Raw genomic sequence first — 23901 nt, 5'->3', positions numbered from 1 at the left:
TCTGAGAGGAAGTGTAGTGTAGCCATTTTTAATGTAGCTTTCTGCACGTTTGCTTAACATATTAGGCCGCTGTGCACTTTGCCCTAGATGCATTTTATTTAGCCTCGCACTGTTATTTTACAATAACCAGTTTCACGGTCTTGTTTTTATTTTCTTCTATCTCACTGTTTAGCTTACTTCAGCACTGTGTTCTCAAACAATACATTCTTGCTCGCTCTGTGCTTCAGTCAAGGATACAGAATGGTACATTGCCGATATACGTGGTAGAAGTTTAGTCTTTATGGTTCATAGAAAGTACACATCCTTACGTATGGACGTTTCTTAGAACACCGGCGTGTTAGTTCTAAAAACACTTTCTAGTCTGGGTACACGTAAGAGGGAGATTCCGACCAGGAACCCACAACTAGATACTTACTGCCCTGTTGCAGATGCTGATCCAGATCACAGGCTTTTGCTCAGGTATGAGGGTTGATGTCCTCCCGGGGGAACCTGAAAGGCAGGCTTAGAGCTTCACATGCTGTGCTCAAAATATAACTTAGAGAGAACATAATTTAGTTGCAATATGATAGCCTTATTCTTATGTTTCACTCTCCTCGTTACTATTTCAATCCTACTGTGTTGTATGGTTCTGGTTATTGCGGCTCACGCCTTGTTCTCTAAAATGCAGTTGTTTTATTAAACCAATCTTTAAAACTCAAACTGCCTTTGTCATTTATGTATGAGACCGTACTTTGTACGAGAGAACTGGTTGTGACCTGAGTGACCACGACTTCCCTGGGAAGCACTAAGATGTCATGCGCTCGGCTGCCCAATTGTCTCTTCCCTTTAGGAGAGATGAGGCACTGCTAGTTAGCCGGAGCATAACCCAGATTTGGGGTGACAAGGGTCCTTCACCGTGGGTCCGACTTAGTCCCCCACACTGCGAATGATCTTGCCGCCCAAAAATCCAGTAGTCTAATTAGGATAATGAGAGCCTACGCGACATGGCGCCGCCAACGTTTGGTATGGCTCTAATTTTCGGGTCCACCAGTTTATCTCGGTCTCATATAATATAATGATCCCTCAGTTCCTTTAGCGGAGACGTCCGTGGCACTGAGGATTTCCACCACCGCGGTATAGGTAATCCTATTTACAGCGGATGGTTGTTCAAGCTTGAACCTTAAAAGGATAGACCCCGTCTTGGTGTGCCTTCTCTGAACTCTCGCTGTTTTTCTAATGGCGAATCCCTAAGTAATAGAAATAGCTCTTAACATGAGACAACCGCTCACAGCACATTTGCTAGCCAGTGGCCTTACGATCCAGGGTGGTCCAGTCACGTTTGTGGTGGCCGCCCACGCAGCCTATAGAACAGAACTTCTTTACTCTTGGGTCACATTTCCAGCAGTTGATGGGAACACAAATACATTTCACACATATACAGTTGCGAACGCGCCTGGACAGTACAGGGCGTACGCATACCTAGAGATACCTCTATCTTATAAAGAACATAATAATTGGCTTGATGGCGCCCTACCCCATACAATATTACCAGTAAGGTTAGGTCCACTAAGTAATGATGGTCCTACCTGGCCTTCATTGGTCACATATACACCACATCCTTTGGTTGCAAATATGGCGGTGGCTGAAGTTCAACGTTTATATACAGACTTAACGGCTACCTATAGACGCTTAGTACAATTTGTGATGCAGATACTAAATACAAACCCAGTGCGTGCTGCTCCAGCACAACCACATGCAGTAACACCAGGTATAAACCCGGTGACTGTACACTCTATTAAGGGTAAAGTCCCAGCAAAACGGGAGGAGACTCCATTTTGGCTGGCACAGAAAATTAATACGCTGGAGGCGGTATTTCCCCATATGGGACCACAGGACAAACATAGAATACTAACTATGTGTTTACCCTTTGGGATGGTTCCCACAGTGGAACATTGTAATACATGGAGCACAGTGTTTGCTGCGCTCTATACAACGGCACACGGTACACCGACATTGGCCAACCTACCGTAAGTGCTTAAACTAATTCAGGATGAATACGGGGCAGCCACGGCCTTAGATTTAGGAATGCAACTGATGGGCAACTTTGCCACGGTTACTTCAATAATCCTAAGCAATCTTAAAGGGGAAGCAGTTGCACTTGCAGTGCGCATGCGTCTTCATGACGTCCCGCAACAAGATCAGGAGCGGGAACTGCCTAAAATAATAGCGGAAACATATTCCAGTATCGGTCGAGATAGCTTGGGGGCTAGACCACAAAAACCTCAATTTCAGGGGAAAATTAATAAAGAAAATGCTAAACAGCAACCGGAGGGTAATAAGAAGCGCTGGGAGAAAAAACAACAAACACCTAAAAAAGAAAGGGGAGAATCTCCACGTACGGAGACCCCACAGAATAGGTAAAATCTCAGAAATAGAGATAATATAAAAACGCCTGATAGATATCAATATACTGATACACGCCAATCTCGTTCCTTTCAGGACTCATCGGAAAAGAGAAATGAGAGAGGTGGCCGGTCAGAGCGGAGAACAGAGTACGTGAAACCGAGACAGGAATCACAACGCTCTTCGGAGGTTTCTGTCAAGAAGGAAGAGAAACTGATACAACAAAAACAACAGTTTAAAAAGAAAAAGGTGGCGTCAGTCTCAGTTAGACATGCCACACAGGAAGAGAGTTCTCTTGAAGAACAAGACATGGGCACTAGCACTGCTAAACAGCGCGGCAGAGGTCACAATAGTTTGCCGGAATCTTCTAGAGCATCTGGAGGTGAAGGCAACTTCATACAAGTTGAAACAGCAGATATGCGTGTCTCCGAACCCCTTAGGGTGTATACAGTGACTTTACAATTGGAAGGAGAAATTGAGCGCACTATACACGCAATCTTTTGGGATCGTGTAGTTAAGATATATGACATCTTGCTGGCTGATTTTGTCCGCACCTGCCCAGTTGAGGAGGAGGTTATTAAACCTTCCTTCTCGCCCCTTGTACCAGGGGAACTCACAGAGTCCTATTGCATCAAATGGGCTCTAGCACAAGCACCTGCCTTATACAGAAATCACGTAGGGTGGGACAGGGATTCTCCATATCATGTAATTCCGATTAAAGGTGAACCTCAGCCACAACCGCAGTATCCCATAAATCATGAAGCAAGGGCACCGGTGAGAGAAATACTTACACAATTAGAATACCAGTGAGTAATTGAACCCTGTGTCTCACCGTTGAATAATCCCTTATTCCCTGTAGCTAAACCGGACCATTCATATAGAATAGTCTTAGACTACAGACATTTGAACGGACATACACGTACATATGCTATACAGAATTCACATAGCGCTGCACTGATGAGCAACATAGTGCAGAAAAAATATAAAATGTCTTTGGATATCTCGAATGGATTCTTCTGCCAGAATATCGCACCAGAAAGCAGAGATTTAACAAGCTTTAGCGCGCTAGGCTCTCAGAAAAATTCTGTTGTTTGCCTCAAGGGTATAAGAACAGCCCAGGACTGTTTGCGGCTCGTGTGACTGCTATTTTACACGAGTTAGACCCTGAAGCATTGTCATATGTGGATGATATATATCTCACGGATGACAAGTTGCTACAACATTTAAGACGGGTAGCCCGCACTGTTGTAGGGTTTGCCAATATTGGCTACAAATGTAACTTCAAAAAAATCGAAAATTTCCTTCCTCAGCGTCATATTCCTGGGATATGAGCTGTCGAATGAGGGTCAGAGCCTAGCGCCACAATTTTTAGAAAAGTGTGCACAATTGCAACCACCGAACACGATTAAGAAACTGCAATCACTGTTGGGCTTTCTAAATTTTGACAGAACATACATTCCTGAGTATGCTACACGCATAAAACCATTATATGAATTGATACGTCCTGATTTTTCAAGCAAATTCTGGACAATTGAACATGCACATACTCTTCGGGAATTACAAGCAGATCTACTAGCCGCAAAACATTTGCACACACGGGACAATAAGACGCATTTGGTCATCAGGGGGGTTTACATATGTCACATTTAATGAAGGTGAGACAGTCCCGATTGGATACAAGTCACACTTGTATTCGGCTGCTGAACAACGATTTGCACCCACAGAGAAAATTCTTACTGCTGTACAGATGGCTGTTGTTAAAGAAAGACCTCTTGCCCAGGGAAAACGCATTATTGTCGTTTCTCCTATTCTGGCCCTCAAGGCTGTTACAAAAGCTAGCGTTCCGAGCGCAAAAGCTCTTCACCCGCGATGGATACAATGGGCTACGTCTTCAACAGTCACTGATGTAGACTACATTTTTGACCCAAAGTTACAAACTCAGGAATTTCTGCAATATGACGTTGAATATCCAGTTCCCGCTGACACGTTGCCTATTGATCAATATCAAGTAGTCATGTACACCAATGGCTCTGCGCAACCGGCGATTGGGACAAAACAGCAATATTCAGCTGCATGTGCGGTAGTGAGCGGCTATATGGAGGGGGAGAAGTTCTGCCCCCAACATACTTATACACAGACCTTAGGGGATTGTACAGCACAATTAGCTGAGCTAAAAGCTCTACTAATGTCACTAGAACATACAGATCCGACGCAGTTCACACTGATTGTTTGTGATTCGTATTATTGCGTCCAGTCTTTTAATGAATATCTACATTACTGGCGCTTGAATGGGTTCAGAGATTCAAAAGGCAACACCATAAAACACAGACTACTGTGGGGGAGGGTAGCAGACTTGAAAGAGACGCTACCCAAAGTCCATGTTGTGCATACACTTGGACACCAGCGCGTTGGAATACACGTTGCTGGAAATGCTTTGGCTGATGAAGCCGCAAAGTCGGCAGTGGCAGTTGCCACTGTAGCTGCAGTGACTTGTTCGAGTTCCAAACCAGACACAGAGATAATGGCCGCCATAAAAGCTACAGTTGATGGCACGCCTTATCCAAAAGGATTTCCAAATAAATATCAATACTTCATGGGAAGTATGCTTAACGCTGAAGTTAAAATTCCTAGCGTAGGCTTACGCTACATCCCCAATAAAGTTGTAAGACCACAATTGATTAAAGCAGCGCATGAGGGAGTGGCATCTGCACATGCTGGCGTGGCAGCTACAATTTCGCTATTGCATGCCTGTTACTGGTGGCCTGGTCTCTATAAAGAGACTAAGCAGTATGTCCTTTGTTGTGACATCTGTCAACAAATCAAAGTATCAACAGCTAAACCCCTGCCACAGACACCCCTCTTAATATCCAACAGACCATTACAATGTGTGTACTTGGATCATTGCGGTCCACTAACACCGGATAGTGCATACAAATATATACTAGTCGCTGTTGATTCTTGCTCCAGATTTGTGTGGGTGTGGCCACAACGCTCGGCTGGCGCTCGGACTGTTATTAAAGATTTGCGAGTCTTTGTCGGTACATATGCAGTTGCGGCATTCCATTCAGACCAGGGCCCTGCTTTTGACTCAAGGGCATTCAGGGACACCATGGCTTCGTTGGGGATCCAGCTCCAGTACTTGTATCCATTTCATCGCGAGGGAAATTCTGTTGTGGAGCGATTAAACCGCGATTTAAAGCAATCCTTAACAGCCAGGGTCTTAGGTATGAGTCATAGTTGGCTAACCCACCTGTATGGAGTTCAGAGAGCACTCAATAACCTGCCTAGAAGATCCCAGGGGGGGCATACTTCATATGAGTGCCTGTTCGGAACACGAATGTTTGTTCCGGATCTTGATGGTCCTGGTGTGGAGACGGCGGAAACGCCTTTTGACATAAATGATCGTGTCACTGTTTTACAGGAATTACAGCAGTTCTGTGAAGATAACTCTTCTAAAAGTGCCGCCTCCACAGGAATTAAGGATGTGCCAGTAACACCTACTGGCTGGATTCCCAGGGTTGGGGATCTTGCGCATGAAAAGGTCGCGGTGAAAAAATAATTTGGCCCTTCTTATCGAGCACCAGTCCCTGTGTTGGGGATACACGGAACGAGAACTGTTATTTTACCACCGTTGCCAGGTGCCAAAGAAAATCTCTTTGTTTCTACTGACAATGTCAAGTTACAACATGTGGCCTATTCACCAACTCCTCCATTGAATGCAGTGACGCCTTTTGCACGAACTGCCTCTGCTTACTTTGCAGACAAAAACGATGGTCTATCGGACTCGTTTGCCTCTTCGACTACTGACCTGTCAGGTCCAGGTAAGCTGAAGCGTTGGCTTAAAGATACATATTTTGTTTTTACATGGAACTATCTGTGGCTTTTATTGACTATGCTAGCATTTTTTCTTTGGATTGGGTTTGTCATTACCTTTTTTCTGTTGATACATGGCCATTTTCTTCCTGAGAGATCAGCGGTTGAACAGGTGGAGGAAGTGTTGAAACCACATTTTTCATCACATAGGGTCCTTTGTGAACATTTCTGCAGTACCAATTCCGGATGGGATTGTGTGGGATAAAGTAATGTTTGATATATACGGTCTCACTGAGATAATTCAAATACCGTATGTCCAAAAGTTATCTATGAATGACATAGTGATACCAGGCATTGTATCTGATGATTGGGATGTGAAGACAGTTGATTCAATGATGAGAGAATTACAATATTATACTGTCTATGAAAATGAAGATGTTTACCAGTTTAAAGACAATTATGGTGACATGTTTTGCTATAATTATTATGGGCACCACTTCATACACAAAGCAAGTAGTCCAAAAACAATATTTGACTATACGCAATGGGAACATAGCCCAACTCCCCCGCAAGGGAGTTCCAAAACTTACTTTGATAAATTTACATATTTCTCTGGGCATCATCAAACGAATGCTAAGTCATATTATTTTAGGCTAACTCCGTCTAAAGATAAACAAATGTTGTTGACTAACACGAAATCCTATATTCAGATTCCTTTGTTTCCTGACTGTCAATTGAAGGTTATGAATATTGGTCAAAAAATATTGATTTGAAAAGTGTTTGGGGAACAAAACATTGGCAAACAAAGGGTAGAGAAACATTGTATAGAGCATGTCTCATTCCCATCCCAATTTTTTTGTTTTAATGAAACAGTACAACAGACTAGCTGTTTAGGCTTAGCAACAATCAGAGAATTGAACATGCCTATTATACCTGTCCCTGCAAAAATTAATAACTGGCAGAAATACATAAATGCCACTTTTAGTGAACTTACAGAATGGGTCCAGAATGGTACATTTAACACTTCATTGACACGTCCAGGCGGGTGGTTATTGTGGCCCATAGACACCAACGGGTGTCATGAACGTTTTGTCACCTCCTCGGGTGGTTTCCGGACAAGTAGGTCAGACCCTCGCTATATATCACCAGAACATGCTGAAATAATTACTACATATAGTGTGGGAAAATTGTGCCAGCAATGGTTCAAATCATCCGCGCTAGATGCAGTTAAGACACATCTCACTCTCCTGTCTAATAACACTGACTTACAAGATTTTTTGTCAGGCCCGAAGACACCACGTAGGAAGCGTTTCTTGTATGAAGTATACAATGAAATATGGAAACTTTCCCAGCAGGAGGCTGCAGCCCGGCTAAGGCAGATAGATCAGGAAAATTTTAAAAAGGCATTAGCTGTTGTGGATAATGGAATTCACACCTTGCCCGACCGGATATATACAATTAACAACATTGTTTCTTCTGCTATAGACATTATACGATCTGATATGTCTTCTTTATATCACGGACAGAGTCAGACCAGGTCCATTATGCAGTTGGGTTGGACACTTCAGACATTGAAGGCGGGTCACGTTCCGTGGCAGCACATCAGTGGCAGGAAAATATTTTTTTTCTTTAATTTAACGTGACAACAACAACTAATGGCTAAGAAGGAGACGACGTATGTCATGCTTAACATTGAAAAGTTAGAAAGATTGCCTTTTACCGTGGCCGAGATTCCCTCTGCAGAGTGGTTAATACATGGGGTTATTAATCTGCCTATTTCTACATTATAATTCACTTCTTGTCTGAAACATGTTCCGGTAGGCAGATATGAAAAGTTGGGAGATAGTTACATCCATGAGGTGTGGGAGCTTCCCTTCTTATACAAATGTCTCAATGGTATGAAAGAAGTCTGTCTTAGCGGTAGTGAATGCGAAACTTCGGTCAGCCATTTGAGGATTTGTAAGCAGCTGTCCTTGCATGGGGCGTGTAATGCATCAGTGGCGAACTTGGTTTGCTATCTGAAGGGAGTTCCGGTCCCCTTGATTAAACGCACATTCCAGGTGCTTTCAAACAGCAGCTACGTCCTCCTCAGTAGTGAAGACTGTTGTGGCATGCGGGCCGGAATAGTTTATGTTGTTTCGGTCACTAAGGTCAATACTTGCTGCGGGAGTGTGTTGTTTCCCCCACAATAAAATTAGGGAGGTAGCGGATATTTGGCCTCACATTGCTACTTCCAAGGTGAATTTCAACAAGTTAAGTAGACTGAAGGCTTTATTGTTTCAGAAGCATGTGGCCCTTACATCTGCACGTGGGACCTACACACTTCAGGTGGCAAGGTCATCAGCAGAAATACACTCCCTGTTAAATACCAACTTTCTGATGGATACAACTACCTGTGGATTCCTCACCTTATGGAATCCTCAGCTTATGAATTCGTCCTTGCGCCAGCATCCGACAGAAAGTCTTCTTCCTAGCTGTCCACGTCGACGAGGACGTCATAATGGCACGGCTCCACGTGACTCCGTCTGACGTCACCGTGCCAATAAGAGGTCCTCGTTGGCGTGCTGACGTCAGTTTCCTTTTTTCCGTGCCTTCGACGCCAATGGTTTTTCTTTCCTGGCTCGTTGATTACCTTTGCGTTTTTGGTGGTTACAATGTCTCCCCCAAAGAAATCGGGTTTTAAGCCCTGTAAAGAATGCGGAGGTAGGATGTCTGTAACCGATCCACATTTGGATTGTATCTGGTGTCTTAGCTCTGAGCACGATGTCAAAGGGTGTTGGTCGTGCAAGAGCATGAACCCTAAGGCTCTAAAAGAACGAGAGGCTAAGCTTTTTTTCATGGCGAAAGCCAAGAAGAAGGGCCATAAGAAGGTTTCATCCCATGCTTCGCCAAAGAAGCATAAAAAACGGCGTCACCATGATTCACGGCGCCGTCATGACTCTTGGCGCCGGTCGGAGCGGAGCCGTTCGAGGTCTCCTTCTACTCGATGCCAAAGTACATGGGAGGTGAGCCCTACTGTGACGCCTCAGCCCAGGAGTCCGGAGTTATCTCCGGCGCCGTCGTCTATGAGGTGACTCCTCGTAGCCTTCAGTTTTCACCGGCGCCGCAGGAGCCTGATGTGCAGCAGGCTCAAGAACAGCAATATCCTTCTTTCCCGGCTCCAGGAGCGGATCCAACAGCATTTTTAAATGCAATGTATGCCATTTTCCAGTCCATGGCTCCTGCTGGTGCACCGGCGGGTCCCACGGGGCCATTGGCGTTTGATTTGGGCTCCCGGGCGCCGTTTAAGGCGGCTCCGTTTATGCCGTTTTGCCCAGTTGAAGGTGTCGGTTCGGCGCCGAGGATGTCTCCTCGTGGAAGATCTTCACCAGCTGGGTCTGTGGCTCCATCATCGCGTCAGCCAACGCCATCGCCACGTCATTCGACGTCTATGTTGTCTCCTTCCCGGCCGGCCCCATCGCCTTCATGCCAGCCATCTCAGAGGAAGACGTCATTGGAGTCCGTGTCGGCGGCGACGACGACGGCGCCGGGTGATGCTAGAAGTCATCAATCTCTTCCTGTGCCCTACCAGGATTCGAAGTCTTCGGCGTCGGTAAATTCATTATCGACGCCGACTTTGGAGTCACGCCATAGGTCCCGGAGAAAGGCATTATGACTCCTGAAGGAGAAAGAGTACAGGCAGTTAGAAGAAGGTGAGATTGGGCCTTTGGATGAGTACCAAGGCTTGGGGTCTGCAAGCGGCCTGGACACTTCCCCGGAATGGGACATTGCATCTCCGGGGGAGTTTACAGAGGAGGCAGCATCTTTTCATTCAATGATCAGAAAAGCAGTTTTTAGACTTGCCTTTGTCTGTGGCGGAGGTGAAAACCAACCTGTTGACTGAGGTGTTGCATCCCTCTACGTCCACTGCCGATCCTTTACTGCCCTTCAACGAGGCGTTGACAGAGCCCATTCTGGTTGAGGTCCTCTGGGTTTTCCTCGGACATTCAAACCACCTTGTTGGATCATCCATTCAATGGAGAGAAGTTGTTTGGAGAAAAGGCGGATTCTGCCCTTGAGAGGTTTAAAGACAGTCAGGCCACTGCTAAGTCTTTAGGCTTACAGACTACCATTGCTACTCCTTATAGACCTTTTCGCAGATTCAGGGGGTTTGCATGTGGTTCTGCCTTTCGGAGGCCCCAGTACTCGGCCCAGCAACCTGCCAATCCACCCTATTGTTCCCTTAGAGGGCGGGGTAGGGGTAGAGCTAGAGGGCCAGTCCAGCAGCCCTCATCCTCATCCTCTTCCTCTGGTGGACAACAGCAGAGTCAGCCCTAGTTTTCCCCACTTTATCGTTCATACCTCTCCTGTAGGGGGAAGGCTGAGTCTTTTTCTCCGCAAGTGGGAGTCGATAACAACGGACTCTTGGGTGTTAAAGATTGTGGAAAAAGGATATGCTCTCCCCTTTCAGAAGTCCCCTCCTCCCTTCCCCCCCGTCCCTCATTTTGTTCAGAAGACCATCTTTTGTTGCTGCAACAGGAAGTTCAGGCCATGTTATCAAAGGGCGCAATAGAGTTGGTGCCGGTGCAGGAAAGGGGTCAGGGTTGTTATTCAAGATATTTCCTGATCCCCAAAAAGGACTTGAGGATTTTGAATTTGTTCCTCAAACAGGAAAAATTCAAGATGCTGACCCTGGCGCAGGTGCTATTGGCGTTGAACGAAGGACACTGGATGGTGTCTGTCGACTTGCAGGATGCGTACTTTCATATTCCAATACTCAAGTCACACAGGAAGTATCTCCGGTTTGTGGTGGGGTCGCAACACTACCAGTTTGCGGTCCTTCCGTTTGGACTTACTTCAGCACCTCGAGTTTTTACGAAGGTGATGGCAGTGGTTGCAGCACATCTCAGAAGGAAGGGAATAGCGGTATTCCCCTACCTGGACAATTGGTTAATGAAAGCCAAGTCTCCAGAGCTTGTGCTGTCTCATCTGCGGATGACAACCCAGTTGTTGTTCTATCTGGGTTTTTCGATAAACATACCCAAATCTCACCTGGAACCCTCTCAACGCCTCCTGTTCATAGGGGCAGTACTGGACACAACATTGTTTCGGGCCTACCCCCGCCTCAGCGGATTCGGGACATTCAGGCGCTGATTCCAATGTTTCAGGATGGAGCGGCTGTTCCATTCCTCAAAGTCTTACGCCTGCTCGGTCTGTTTGCTTCTTGCATTCTGTTGGTCACTCATGCACGCTGGCATATAAGGGCTCTTCAGTGGTGCCTCCGCAGGCAGTGGTTCCAGCACAAAGGAGATCTCAGGGATTCTATAAGGATCTCCAGGGACACTGCAGCGGATCTTCATTGGTGGACGGTGGACGGCAACCTTTCCCAAGGAAGACCATTTTCGTTACCACCGCCAGTGGCCACAGTGGTATCGGATGCTTCCACTCTAGGGTGGGGAGCTCATCTGGGGGACCTGGAGATCAAGGGTCATTGGTCTCCAGCGGAACAGATGTTGCACATCAATCTGTTGGAATTGCGGGCAATACGTTTGGCACTCAAGGCCTTCCTCCCTTCCCTTCGCGGTCAGTCGGTTCAGATACTGACGGACAACACTACCGCGATGTGGTACATAAACAAGCAGGGAGGGGTAGGGTCGTACCTTCTCTGCAGAGAGGCTCTGCGACTCTGGTCCTGGGCTCAGGACCATCAGATTTGCTTAATAGCAAATCATTTGGCCAGAGTTCTGAATATACGTGCGGACGGTCTCAGTCGTCACTACCCAGTAGATCACGAGTGGCGTCTCCATCCGGACCTGGTCCTCTACATCTTCGGGGTGTGGGGTTCGCCTCAGGTGGATCTATTCGCCACTCGGGAGAACGCACACTGTCCGTTGTTCTGCAGCCTCCAGTTTCCGATGCAAGGAGCGTTGGGGGACGCGTTTCAGATGTCCTGGAGCGGACAGTTGCTTTACGCGTTTCCCCCCATACCCTTGATTCCTCGGGTTCTTAGGAAGGTTCGCCAGGACCAGGCCCAAGTCATCTTGGTGGCTCAGGACTGGCCGAGAAGAGTGTGGTACACAGACCTTCTTCAACTCTCCCAGTGCCCTCCGCTCCGTCTCCCACTCAGGGCAGACCTCCTCTCACAGTCGCAGGGGCAGGTTCTATACCCCCACCTCCAGAGCCTGCACCTTCATGCCAGGAGATTGAACGGGACAACCTGAGTTCCTTTTCTCTCCCACTGGATGTAGTGGATGTTATTCTATCGTCCAGGCGACACTCCACTAAATCCATTTATGCCGGTAGGTGGGCAAAATTTGTGGTTTGGTGCGGAGAGAATCAAAAAGATCCCTTAAAGGCCCACCTTTCAGATGTTCTTTTGTTTGCTCTTGATTTAGCAAAGAAAGGATGCGCTGTAGCTACAGTTAAGGGCTATTTAGCGGCTCTGTCGGCTTTTCTTTGCCTTCCGGACCAGCCTTCTCTATTCAAATCTCCAATTGTAAATAGGTTCATTAAGGGCTTAGTTAATATGTTTCCTCCCACGCCCTTTCACATGCCTCGGTGGGATTTAAATCTGGTTTTGACATTCCTGATGGGTTCGCCTTTCGAAGCCATGCATTCATGCCCTTTAAGATATTTAGGCGGTCATTCTGACCCTGGCGGTCAAAGACCGCCAGGGCGGAGGACCGCGGGAGCACCGCCGACAGGCCGGCGGTGCTCCAATGGGGATTCCGACCGCGGCGGTAAAGCCGCGGTCGGACCGGCACCACTGGCGGGCTCCCGCCAGTGTACCGCCGCCCCATTGAATCCTCCACGGCGGCGCAGCTTGCTGCGCCGCCGAGGGGATTCCGACCCCCCCTACCGCCATCCAGATCCCAGCGGTCCGACCGCCGGGATCCGGATGGCGGTAGGGGGGGTCGCGGGGCCCCTGGGGGCCCCTGCAGTGCCCATGCCACTGGCATGGGCATTGCAGGGTCCCCCGTACGAGGGCCCCTAAATGTATTTCACTGTCTGCTGCGCAGACAGTGAAATACGCGACGGGTGCAACTGCACCCGTCGCACAGCTTCCACTCCGCCGGCTCGATTCCGAGCCGGCTTCATCGTGGAAGCCTCTTTCCCGCTGGGCTGGCGGGCGGCCTGAAGGCGACCGGCAGGCCGCCCGCCAGCCCAGCGGGAAAGTCAGAATTACCGCTGCGGTCTTTCGACCGCGGAACGGTAAGCTGACGGCGGGACTTTGGCTGGCGGCCTCCGCCGCCCGCCAAGGTCAGAATGAGGGCCTTAGTCCTTAAGACTGTTTTATTGGTTGCAATCACCTCTGCTAGAAGGGTTGGGGAGCTTCAAGCCCTTTCCATTAAACCTCCCTTTGCTATGTTTTTCCCTGATAAAGTGGTGCTGAAAACCAGGGCAGCTTTCCTGCCAAAAGTTGTCTCTCCTTTACATATGGGACAGACTATTACCCTTCCTTCTTTCTACCCTCATCCACACCCCTCTAAAGATGAAGAGAGACTCCATCGGTTGGACCCTAAAAGGGCTCTTAGTTTCTACTTGGAGAGAACAAAAGACTTTCGTCTGGATGATCAGCTGTTCGTGGGGTATGTTGGACAGCGGAAGGGCAGAGCGGTCCAGAAGCGAACTATCTCCAGGTGGGTCATCCTTTGTATAAAAGTTTGTTACTCACTGGCGAAGAAAGTTCCCCCGGAGGGTATCAGGGCCCATTCCACCAGAGCTAAGTCGGCCACTTCGGCTCAGGCCAGAGGGGTTCCAATAGTGGACATTTGTAAGGCGGCAACTTGGGCGTCCCTCCATACCTTTGCAAAACATTACTGTTTGGACTCTGAGGTGAGGAGGGACGGCCACTTTGCACGCTCGGTATTGCAGGATTTCTTGGTGTAATCAGGCGGGCACCCACCACCGAGTGCGGTACTGCTTTAGACTCTATTCATAAGGTGAGGAATCCACAGGTAGTTGTATCCATCAGAAGAACAAGTTACTTACCTTCGGTAATGCTTTTTCTGGTGGATACAATAGCTACCTGTGGATTCCTCACAGTCCCTCCCGCCTCCCCGTTGCCTGCCTGATTGCACAGTTATTGTTGCAAAGGTTTATATATATATATGTAGATATGTGTATAATTTGATATTTATATTTCATGTGAATATATGCAATTATGGGAAGTTTTCTTGTGTTTTTGTATTTTTAAGTTTTTTATGGGTCGGTTCTCACCTGTTCGCCTCAAAGGCACGTAAAAAAATGGGGTGAAACTGACGTCGGCACGCCGACAAGGACCTCTTATTGGCACGGTGACGTCAGATGGAGTCACGTGGAGCCATGCAATTATGACGTCCTCGTCGACGTGGACAGCTAGGAAGAAGACTTTCCGTCGGATGCTGGCGCAAGGATGAATTCATAAGGTGAGGAAACCATAAGGTGAGGAATCCACAGGTAGCTATTGTATCCACCAGAAAAAGCGTTACCGAAGGTAAGTAACTTGTTCTTCCGAGCCACTTTGGTGAACTCGTGGGGCGTATATTTAATGCGTCCAGCACGGCTGGATTAGCAAATTTTTTCAAAGCCGTTGGTGTTGGTTTCGTTCACACCTTCTCTTCCATATTCGGTTTAATACCTTCGGCTATTCATTCAATTTTCTGAAGCATTTTTGGGGGATTTCCGATTACTTTGGCTTTATTAGCCGGCATTTTGCTGTTGCTGTTGTTTTTTTGCAATGGCTGTCCCGCCGCAACAAGGACGAATGTGGGCGCTCCCATCAGCGCAGCTGTGTCGTGAACGCATGATGCAGCACTTTGGAGCAGCACTCCTGGAACATTTGGAGTGTGACTGGTCTTTGTCATTCAGACCAGTTTTGGATTGTGTGCAGCCTGTGTTTCAGTGCCATTGGTGCTGTTTTGAACATGCACTTGACGTCTGTCTCTCACAGCAGCGCCCCCCAGTGGTTGATGCTGATCTGTTGATGTTCCCGATAAGGGCTCATTACCAGACATGCGCGCTGCGGCTGCTTTTGCTTCGAGAGGCTGATTACGAGATACCCTTCCTGGAGGGAGTTGATATTAACTCGTTTACAGGCTCTACATGGGATGCCACCTTGGTTGACACTGGGGCTTTGGAACACACCTGCTCCCTAAAAGTCTTTGGCGTGGATCTTCTGGTTTTGTCATCTGCCGAAGTGGAGAATCTCCTGCTTTCCATGACCACTTTTTTTATTGGATTTGTTCTAAATTGACATTGTCATATGAATTCGGCATTTTGCCGCATTCACATTTTTTAAAATTGAGGATTAATATGCTTTGGTGTCCTCTTAACTTGTTGAAATTTGGTAGGGTTTTAATCATCTTTTAGCTTAGGGCATTTTTAGCTTTGGCTTAAACCACTTTCTACTGACAAGGGTAGGGTGTAGTGTAGCAATTTTTAATGTAGCTTTCTGCGCGTTTGCTTAACGTATTAGGCCTCTGTGCACTTTGCCCTAGATGGATTTTATTTAGCCTTGCGCTGTTATTTTACAATAGCCAGTTTCACGGTCTTGTTTTTATTTCCTTCTATCACACTGTTTAGCTTACTTCAGCACTGTGTTCTCAAACAATACATTCTTGCTCGCTCTGTGCTTCAGTCAAGGATACAGTCTGGTACATTGCCGGTAGACGTGGTAGAAGTTTAGTCTTTATGGTTCGTATAAAGTACACATCCTTACGTAGGGACATTTCTTAGAACACCGGCGTGTTAGTTATAAAAACACTTTCTAGTCCGGGTACATGTAAGAGGGAGATTCCGACCAGGAACCCACAACTAGGTGCTGACTGCCCTATTGCAGATGCTGATCCAGATCACAGGCTTTTGCTCAGGTATAAGGGTTGATGTCCTCCCGGGGGAACCTGAAAGGCAGGCTTAGAGCTTCACATGCTGTGCTCAAAATATAACTTAGAGAGAACATAATTTAGTTGCAATATGATAGCCTTATTCTTACGTTTCACTCTCCTCGTTACTATTTCAATCCTACTGTGTTGTATGGTTCTGGTTATTGCGGCTCACGCCTTGTTATCTAAAATGCAGTCGTTTTATTAAATCAATCTTTAAAACTCAAACTGCCTTTGTCATTTATGTATGAGACCGCACTTTGTACGAGAGAAGTGGTTGTGACCTGAGTGACCACGACTTCCCTGGGAAGCACTAAGGTGTCATGCGCTCGGCTGTCCAATTGTCTCTTCCCTTTGGGAGAGATGAGGCACTGCTAGTTAGGCAGAGCATAACCCAGATTTGGGGTGACAAGGGCCCTTCACCGTGGGTCAGACTTAGTCCCCCACACTGCGAACGATCTTGCCGCCCAAAAATCCAGTAGTCTCATTAGGATAATAAGAACCTACGCGACAGAAGGGGCACGTTTTTGTAACGGTGGCCCTGGGCAGCAGCAAGGAGAGATCTTTCAGGATTTCGGGCAGGAGCAGACATCAGCTGCCTGTCTCCCGTTTGGGTGGAAAGTCTCTTTCTCGCAGTTGAACCGGAGTCATCAACTTGCAGGCATAAGAAAGAGGAAGCGGAGTGATAGGCCCTACAGTGATGCAATTTTGACTTTGATGCTTTGCTTTGAAGTTATGCTATAATATAATCACATGTATTTGCTGTGTACATTGTAATTGAGAAGTACTTTGATATATTTTGCTTTCATTGCTGCGACTACTTTTAAACGTGTGCTTCCAACCTACTAATCTCGTCTTTCAGGAACCTCGTGGTGAAGTAATAATAATAATAAATGTCTTCTTTAAACTAAGAAGTGCAGTCCAGAGAAGTTTTGTCAGCTCGGTCATATGATAAGAGAAGGAAAGCAAAACACAGACCATTCTTCTATTTTCAAATCTCCCATTGTTGGGAGGTTTCGTAAAGGCCTCACTCATATGTTTCCTCCCATCCCATTCATCATGCCCCAGAGGGATTTGAATATGGTCCTCACATACCTCATGTGTGCCCCTTTCAAGCCGCTCTACAACTGTCCTCTACGGCTCTCGACCCTTACAACAGCTTTTTTGATTGCCATCACCTCTGCTCACAGAGTGAGTGAGCTTCAGGCTCTTTCTTCGGAGCCACCATTCCTAGCAGTGCATCCTGACAAAGTAATTCTTTGTACCAGGGCTTCCTTTCTTCCTGAAGTGGTAACCCCTTTTCACATAGGCCAATCTATTACCTTGCCTACTTTTTACGCACCTCCACATCCCTCTCATGAAGAGAGACTCCACTGTCTGGATCCAAAAAGAGCGTTGGGGTTCTACCTAGATCGTACCAAAATGGACGATCAACTCTTTGTGGGTTATGTGAGTGCGAAGAAAGGGTAGGCGGTGCAGAAGAAGACCATCTTGTGATGGGTATTCCTCTGCATCAAGATGTGCTACGCTTTGGCGAAAAAGCAACCCCTCTGAGGGTTTGCATGCTCATTCAACCAGAGCAACAACTGCTACCACAGCATTCGCACCCAGAGTTCCAGTCCTGGATATCTGTCAGGCCACAATGTGGGCGACCTTACATACGTTCACCAAGCATTACTGCCTAGATAGTCAGGTCTGCAGAGACAGCAGTTTTGGCCGTTCGGTCCTGCAGGACTTGTTGGTGTGAACTTAGTTCACAGCCCACCACCGGGGATGGTATTGTTCAGGTATCTATTGTAAGGTAAGGAATCTGCAACTAGAAGTCTCTATCAGATGTACAAGTTACTTATCTTTGGTAACAACATATCTGGTAGAGACTTATCCTAGTTGCAGATTCCTTACCGACCCGCCCATCCTCCTGGCACTGCAAACTGATTTCTAGGGACAGGTACTTCCCTTTAAGGACCCTAGTTTTGGTGCACTATTCTCAATGTTATTCATGGCTCTACGCTACTGGTGTGGAAAGTCGTGAAAAGAATCAAACTTCAGCATGTCTGGGAGGCGCCCATGTATGACTGCAATGTCATCATGACGACCACGACGCCAACGACACCCGCAGAGTCGACCGAGGCCACCTAACGGTGCGCAGGGGTAGTGCTTGAAGAAAAATCTCCAGATCCAGTCTGACACCTGGGGGAATTTTTAAGATAAGGAATCTGCAACTAGAATATGTCTCTACCAAATATATTGTTACCGAAGGTAAGTAACTTGTACATTAAATATGTTGTTGTGGTATTTTTGTCATAGTCTTTCTGTGTGCTCAGCAACTGTTCGTTATACATTCCATTCAGGAATACCGAATTTGAGCAAAGTTTGAATATTCTAAAACTGCAGTTGAATTTCAGAATGACCGTGGCTGAGATTCATACTAATAAACCTGTAACGTTGAACTTACCACCTGGTGTCTTCTCTTACTTTTCCACACTGACAGAAGAGGCTGTGAAGAGTACAGAACCTCAACACGTCGGTTAAACGCTGTCACAAAGATAGTTTGTAGGAAGTTGGCTCTGTATGTACTATTTCAAAGTAAGAAATAGCATGCATAGAGTCCAAGGGTTCCCCTTAGAGGTAAGATAGTGGCAAAAAGAGATAATTCTAATGCTCTATTTTGTGGTAGTGTGGTCGAGCAGTAGGCTTATCAGAGGGTAGTGTTAAGCATTTGTTGTACACACACAGGCAATAAATGAGGAACACACACTCAAAGACAATTCCAGGCCAATAAGTTTTTATATAGAAAAATATATATTTTTTTTAGTTTATTTTAAGAACCACAGGTTCAAGATTTACAAGTAATACTTCAAATGAAAGGTATTTCACTCAGGTATATTAGGAACTTTGAATCAACACAATATCATGTACAGTTTGGCAAAAATGGCAATAAGCTATTTTAAAATTGAACACAGTGCAAAATTCAACAGTTCCTGGGGGAGGTAAGTATTTGTTAGTTTTTCAGGTAAGTAAAGCACTTACAGGGTTCAAAGTTGTGTCCAAGGTAGCCCACCGTTGGGGGTTCAGGGCAACACCAAAGTTACCACACCAGCAGCTCAGGGCCGGTCAGGTGCAGAGGTCAAGGTGGTGCCCAAAACGCATAGGCTTCCATGGAAATAGGGGTGCCCCGGTTCCAGTATGCCAGCAGGTAGGTACCCGCGACTTCGGAGGGCAGACCAGGGGGGTTTTGTAGGGCACCGGGGGGGACACAAGTCAGCACAGAAAGTACACCCTCAGCGGCACGGGGGCGGCCGGGTGCAGTGTGCAAACAGGCGTCGGGTTCGCAGTAGGTTTCAATGGGAGACCAAGGGGTCTCTTCAGCGATGCAGGCAGGCAAGGGGGGAGCTCCTCTGGGTAGCCACCACCTGGGCTAGGGAGAGGGCCTCCTGGGGGACACTCCTGCACTAGAAATCGGATCCTTCAGGTCCTGGGGGCTGCGGGTGCAGTGTGTTTACCAGGCGTTGGGTTCTTTGAAGCAGGCAGTCGCGGTCAGGGGGAGCCTCTGGATTCCCTCTGCAGGCGTCGCTGTGGGGGCTCAGGGGGGTCAACTCTGGCTATTCACGGGCTCGCAGTCGCCGGGAGTCCTCCCTGTAGTGTTGGTTTTCCGCAGGTCGAGACGGGGTTGTCGGGTGCAGAGTGGAAAGTCTCATGCTTCCGGCGGGAAACGTGTGGTCTTTAAAAGTTGCTTCTTTCTAGCAAAGTTGCAGTTTCTTTGGAACAGGGCTGCTGTCCTCAGGAGTTCTTGGTCCTTTTAGATGCAGCGTAGTCCTCTGAGGCTTCAGAGGCCGCTGGACCCTGGGGGACGCGTCGCTGTTGCAGTTTTTCTTGAAGTGGGGAGACAGGCCGGTAGGGCTGGGGCCAAAGCAGTTGGTGTCTCTGTCTTCTCTGCAGGGCTTCAGGTCAGCAGTCCTTCTTCGTCTTCAGGTTGCAAGAATCTAGTTTCCTAGGTTCTGGGGTGCCCCTAAATACTGAATTTAGGGGTGTGTTTAGGTGTGGGAGGGCAGTAGCCAATGGCTACTGTCCTTGAGGGTGGCTACAAACTCTTAGTGCCTCCTCCCTGTGGGGAGGGGGGCACATCCCTAATCCTATTGGGGGAATCCTCCAAAACCAAGATGGAGGATTTCTAAATGAAGGGGTCACCTCAGCTCAGGACACCTTAGGGGCTGTCCTGACTGGTGGGTGACTACTCCTTGTTTTTTTCATTATCTCCTCTGGACTTGCCGCCAAAAGTGGGGGCTTTTTCCAGGGGGCAGGCATCTCCACTAGTGGAGTGCCCTGGGGCATTGTAATACAAAGCCTGAGCCTTTGAGGCTCACTGCTAGGTGTTACAGTTCCTGCAGGGGGCCAGGTGTGAAGCACCTCCACCCAGAGCAGGCTTTTGTTTCTGTCCTCAGAGAGCACAAAGGCCCTCACCGCAAGGGGTCAGAAACTCGTCTCTCAGAAGCAGGCTGGCACAGACCAGTCAGTCCTGCACTGAACAATTGGGTAAAATACAGGGGGCATCTCTAAGATGCCCTCTGTGTGCATTTTTTAATACATCCAACACTGGCATCATTGTGGGTTTATTATACTGAGAAGTTTGATACCAAACTTCCCTGTATTCAGTGTAGCCATTATGGAGCTGTGGAGTTCGTTTTTGACAAACTTCCAGACCATATACTTAATATGGCCACAACTGTACTTACAATGTCTAAGAATAGACTTAGGAACTGTATGGGCATATTGCTCATGTAGCTATGCCCTCACCTGTGGTATAGTGCACCCTGCCTTAGGGCTATAAGGCCTGCTAGAGGGGCGACTTACCTATGCCACAGGCAGTATTTTGTGTGTATGGCAACCTGAGGGAGATGCCATGTCGACTTTGCCTTTTTCTCCCCATCAACACACACAATCTGCAATGGCAGTGTGCATGTGTTAGGTGAGGGGTCCCTTAGGGTGGCACAACATATGCTGCAGCCCTTAGGGACCTTCCCTGGACACAAGGCCCTTGGCACCACTGGTACCTTTTACAAGGAAGGGACTTATCTGTGTGCCAGGGGTGTGCCAATTGTGGAAACAATGGTACATTTTAGGTAAAAGAACACTGGTGCTGGTGCCTGGTTAGCAGGGTCCCAGCACACTTCTCAGTCAAGTCAGCATCAGTATCAGGCAAAAAGTGGGGGGTAACTGCAACAGGGAGCCATTTCCTTACATAGTTCCTTTCTGCAAATCCTCCAGCACAACATAGATCACTGAGACATCATGGAAGTCGTTTGTTCAATCAGCGCTTCCTGTAACTGGTGTGTTTGTAGAACAAAGATGGACTCTAAATGCCTACCAGGACTGGGGCATACACCCTTGAAAAAGACAACTTTCCCCTGGGACTCATTTTATGGAGAAACCGTATCCATGATTCCAACAGTAGCCATGTTAAATTAAACCATTTATAAATCAATCAATGTAGACAGGATTCATCAGTAGTCTTAATTTTCCTTTGTTGCTTGTATAGTCATTGTATTTTCATATGAATAAATGAATTTTTTCATATGAATAAGTCAAAGCCATGCAGGATGTAACTCCTCCACCTTTCTTTGGAAGGCGAACCATCTTTGAGGTGGAGTAAGTGGGAAAGGGTGTCTTTAAACTATGCCAGAGTATGTGGAGCCAATTTTGGTGCAAAAAGGAATGGGTCTCTGTTATTACATTGTTTAGGAGCCTAAGGGTAGGAAGTGCTGCACAGTCTTCCAGATTCAGGACAGGCTTTAGATTGTGCGACCGGTGCAGCCACAGCTGGTGCTGAGTTCAGGGCAAATAACTTCTAGGTTTCAAAGCACCTGCTACATAGTTCCTTGTTTGTCCAGCAGATTTCAGGAAACAATAAAAAAGTCAAGATAACACTGGTAAATAATCTTCCGGCTGAAGAGAGATCGGAGTTTTGTCTAGACGCATCATAAAGTAGTGCAGTAGATTAATGTGCCTGCTGCAAAGAACGTGAACCATGCAGATCACCTAACTGTACTTTATGTGGATAGCTCAGTGGCTTACTGCATTTGTCACAGAGATCCTTTTGTTACTTTCAAATCATAAGTTACAATCCTAATAAGGCACAGTGACCCATTGGGGTAATGAAACTTGAGGAAGCCCCACCTGCCCAGTACATGGAGGGTAGCCTCCTCTGGACTCACTGAGGCGCTCTCAGGCCAGAGTACTGTGCAGAGGGAGCCCCCTGGAGCTCGCCTCCTGGCACCGTGGGGGCTACGGGGGCATTTGTTATGCCACTGCAGGGACTTACGAACTATAATCAATGTCCTGCATGCATGCAGCATGGTAAAGGTTAGAACGTTATGTTTTTTTTCCCCAGTCTTTCATTATCATGTTGCTAAAAAGGGTTGATTTGTATAGAAATATGTTCTTATTAGTAAAGCCAACCTCAGCCACTATGGTATGTTTTAAATCCTACATTTATGCCTCTTCAGACCGAACACTCTTAAAATATACTGCCTATTAGTGTGGATGACTTGATTCCTACACCTTGTAATCCTCATTATCGTATGTAACATCCCTATAGACTGAATTACAAATGTGTGATTTATTGTCTGTATAGTTTGTGTGATGTAAAGTGCTCTGAAACCCTACACTTACATAGCACTATCAAGCAGATTAATTGCATTTGCGAGAGAGGCTATGGAGAGATGAGGGACACTGTTGGGTGTTGGTAGTGATGGAATCAATTGAGAAGGAGCTCATTGGGGGCTGGGGAGGTGCCGAAAAAGATTGTCACACAAGGCGCCATCAGTGCTAAAGCCGGCCCTGTAAGGTGCCAAACCGCATGTACACAAAGGTCTTTTACAAACTACATCAGTGATCATGTAATTTATTATGTCACTTGCCTCTGCAATTTAAAATGGAATGGGATGACCAAAGATACAAATCAAAATGAGGATTCTAGAATACACACAAAAGCACTTTTTGGTAAAACACTTTAAAACATAAGAGTTAAAGTTTGAGATGGTCCCTTATTAAGGAAAAAACTATCTGTTTAGAAGGAGACTTGCATAAGTGGGTAGAGCGACAGCTTTGGATATACAGGTGCCCTACGCACCTAAGTGATGACATGCATTTGTTCTGTTTTAGCTAATAGATAATGAGACTATCAGATAAGGCTGATCTATAACTGTCCCGTACGAATGTATTCATTTTAGAGCCTGGCATAGGTTTTGCTGAATTTTGGAATAATAACCATGAGTTTGGGGTTCTGCTTGGCCAGTAACGGCAATCATTGAATGGGAAACGTGGTGGGATGGCTGATGAGCACATAGTGCTTCTGATGTGAAAAGAATTTCTGACACTAATTGGATGTCTTCTTTAACTGCATGACAACCAGGGCACAAGTCCTAAAAAAAGAAGTGGAGTGACTAACCAAGTTAAGCAGTATTCAAGTGACATCATGGTGTGTGACAACACACCACAACATCACACCATCGCCGGAAGTGACATCACAACCCATGACCTCACAGGAAGTAACATCACAGGAAGTGACATAGGATCTTATCTCTTCACACGTGTTTTGCAGTACATTTGAGCACATTATGAGATTTAACAAATTAGATTTTGTGTCTGGGTTGTGCCAAAAACAAGAAGCAACCATGACGCAATATGTGGACCTCAATTTATACATTTTTTTTTTAACCCTGCCACAAATAAGTTGGCAACAAGGAGAAACGTAGCAGTAAATCTATTTTGCAAGGTCTGCGTTTTAAAATTTCTTATGGAGTTAAGGCACCTGCTGCAGAGAGGATTGTGTGCCCAGTAAATCCCAGGGAACAATAATAATGGT

This window comes from Pleurodeles waltl, chromosome 9 (assembly GCF_031143425.1).
Source record: "Pleurodeles waltl isolate 20211129_DDA chromosome 9, aPleWal1.hap1.20221129, whole genome shotgun sequence".
NCBI lineage: Eukaryota > Metazoa > Chordata > Amphibia > Caudata > Salamandridae > Pleurodeles > Pleurodeles waltl.
The sequence above is the reverse complement of the archived record's forward strand: the minus strand, read 5'-3'. Positions refer to the sequence as shown.